Raw genomic sequence first — 3,352 nt, 5'->3', positions numbered from 1 at the left:
TGAAAAATTAGAAGACATCATGTACACACACGGACAAAAACTAGACCAATATTCCTGCTGAACAAATACTGAAATACTCAATATGGTTTGATAAATTAAATTCAGTAACGACAAAAGGAATGTAACCTCATAATGGCACATGAGATTCATCACAGACCTTTTAGTTATACATTGCCATTAAGCTTTGGTGATTTTACTACACTATTTTAACCTTCACTCTTTTTGAGGTAAAAGATTTGTAGTTGCTGTCGTTGGTAATAAAAATGATTTTACTTTGGAAGTGAGGTAAACTCTGATCCTCTTCCTTATTCACTTTGTTTCCAGGCAGAATCCAAAGAAGAGTTTTGCAACCTCCTTTCTAGGTTTTTATGGACTCTTACTTTACCCTTCTGCATTGTCAATATAAAGCAACTGCATCAACTTTAGAAAGGTACAAGGAAAGGCAACGGGGGAGGGTAAGATTCTCTTGAGTAGGTCTGTTGGTCACACTCGAGAAATAACCTCCAAAACTGTTCTAATATCTCCACAAAATAAATACCTACAATGTGAGATGCACAAGGTCTTTTGGATTATTTTAATATGAATAAAATATTAACTAAATTAATTGTAAATGTTTTAATTGTAAAGTAAAAGTATCCAAGTATGGAAGATGTACATATATATATTATGTATTTATTTAAAGTAGTAACTGCAATTGAACCAAGCTTCTTGGGTTATCTCTCTGTGGTCACAATTACACCCTGCTGAATGAAATATCAATTCACTGAACCATATTAGGGCACTGAGCATAAGGATAGAGACTCGTGTATAAATGAGGTTAATAACTAGTGAGAAAGCAGAGCTTTGTTCCTAGATCTTTCGCATTTTCTGTTTCTAACACAGTGCAGCTCTTTAGAAATATTGTCTGTCTGTGGAGAGTTAATGACTCTCGTCATAAAGCTAATACACTGTGCTTCAGTAGTCTTGGAACTCATTTGTGAAGTCTCACTAATCTGACATTCCTCTGCTATTTTGGTTTTGCTCCAGAAAGGTTTTCTTATTTCCTCTACCCTTCAAGCTGAGAGTCAAGCTTTTCTGGTGTTCTTGTGTCAGTTCTAATCACTTTTATTTTGGGAGACAGTTCTGTAATTGCAATTTTTCAATACACAATAATGCAATTTATGGAAGAAGTAAGGAGCATTTGGAAAATGTCACGGCCCTTCTTTAATACCTCTCTGCATTTCAGGGCACATTTATCCTATCCTATGTTGTTCTTGCTTACTCTTCACATTCTATCTCTCTTTCTCAAGCTATTCTGAGGACACTGAGTCTTATAGTGGAGTATCACAACATATGTATACATAAGACAGACAATGTGTGTGACGACCTAAGGCAAACAGATTCATCCACTTGATTAGTTTCTAGACCGTTATGTCCCTTGTAATGGCTTTTGATTATTTCTTTTACTTATACACATTCTTCAATTTTTCCTCTCCTTTCTGGGGATCTGCAACCATTAAGAAATGCAACTATATACTAAATTCTCAAGGGAAATCAAACCACAACGTAAGAGAAACAAAATATTTTATTTGTCAGTGATTTTGTTCCCTTACTTTTTTAATATAACTTTTTTCCCTAGTGTTTGTTTTCTTAAAATGTTTGTAGTAATACCCTTGTGATTGCGCAGACTGTGTTCTATTTTATATACTATAGGAAGAGCCCATTAACTTTGAGACAATATAGTACTATTACCTTTTCTTTACAAAAGAAAAACTAAGTAATTAATTTCAAAAAACGTCAATCATTTTTGGATGTAAATGAATTAATTTGCTCAGTTCACACCGCCAGCAAGTGACAAACCTGGGTTGTGTAACAAGACACTCAGTCTCGCTCTAGAGGTCAGTTTCCCAAGTATTACATGAAATATCGTTCAACTTATTCATGTTGAATTTAGCAAAAAGTAAGAGTATCAGCACATGGCCAGCTATATCTTATTTGAAGTCATCTCCCCTAAAATGATTGATAGTGGCAGTCATAATGTAATTTTTAAGAATCGGTTTCTTGAATAAAATGATAATCTTCCTCTACTGTGGTTTGATAAAAATTATGTGCATGTATATGTCCAATTATGTCTAATTTCCAATAAAAACATTTTACAAGAAGTCGGTGATTGAATAACTTTTTGATAAGTCCTTACCCACTCATCAAAAAAAGTTATATTATACTATTCCTTGCCCCTACATCATGTATTGTTCTGATCTTTTTCTTTCAATACCAGTGATTAAACCAGAGCTTAACATATACAAAGCAGTGCCATACCACTGAGCTACATTCCCAGCCCATTGTTTACCCTACTCTTGAATTATATGAAATTGAATATTCCACCATTCAAACTAGGTTTTTAGCTACATTTCATGTCTCAGATGACTTTTACATCCCCACCAACAATATACAGAAGTTCTAACATTACGCAAGGGTCCTTTAAAAACGTACATATTAATTAATCATTTTCCAAATAATTATTTGGGTGGTTTATTATTTTGCTATTTAGATTATGAGTCTTCTCTCTAAATATGTGTGTATATTAATATTAATCCTTAACAGATATATTATTTTGAAATAAATTCTCTAGTTGTAATGCTTATCCATTTGTGTTGTTTCCTGTTCCTAACGCTGTGCTTTTAGTTTAATGGAATCCTACTTAGCTATTTTTACATTTGTTGTTCATATTTTTATGTCATAACTAAGAATAATTGCAAAGACTGATATGATATTTTCCCTCAAGTTTTTCTAGAATTTTTGTTGTTTCAAGTGTTATGTTTCAGTATTTTATTTGAGCAGATTTTTTGCAAAGTATAAACATACAACTGCATTCTCTTGCATGTGTAGATCTAATTTTCAGAACATCATTGATTGGAGAGACTATACTTTCGCCCATCTTGTATTGTAAAAGATGACTTGATCATATATGCTGAGGATAAATTTCTGTACTCTTTATTGTATTCCATTTGTTTGCAAATTTATTTTCATACCAATTTCATAATGTTTTAATGAATGTAGTCTTCATAGCTTGATAGCAGAAAATGTGATATTTGTAGCTTTTTTATTTTTTCTCATGATTTCTTTGATTATTTCAAGTCTGTTGTGGTTCTATTCTAGTATATGCTTATCTTTTTTGTAAGAAGTGCCCAAGAGAATGTAATAATAATTTTATTTTAATAGTATCATCTCCCAAACCATCAGCATGCACTATTTCTATTTTCTATGTCTTCTTAATATTTCTCACAGGTATTTAGCAGTTCTAAGTTTACCTGTATTTTAGTTTGAACACCACTCATCTCTTTAATTAAATTTATACTTGTCATAGTATTTC

At 32.2% G+C, this 3,352-nt stretch overlaps 1 non-coding gene across 1 annotated transcript; it reads right to left on the bottom strand.

Moving 5' to 3' along the window:
• Nucleotides 1-310: 310 nt before the first annotated feature.
• LOC130020839 (small nucleolar RNA SNORA26) lies at nt 311-434 on the bottom strand. The gene has a single exon (XR_008792042.1). It is a non-coding gene; the product is annotated as a small nucleolar RNA SNORA26 (small nucleolar RNA).
• Between the last annotated feature and the right edge of the window lie 2,918 nt (nt 435-3,352).

The sequence above is a fragment of the Sorex fumeus genome, unplaced genomic scaffold, assembly GCF_029834395.1.
Source record: "Sorex fumeus unplaced genomic scaffold, SorFum_2.1 ptg000013l, whole genome shotgun sequence".
Lineage (NCBI taxonomy): Eukaryota > Metazoa > Chordata > Mammalia > Eulipotyphla > Soricidae > Sorex > Sorex fumeus.
This window is presented reverse-complemented; position numbering and strand designations above follow the sequence as displayed.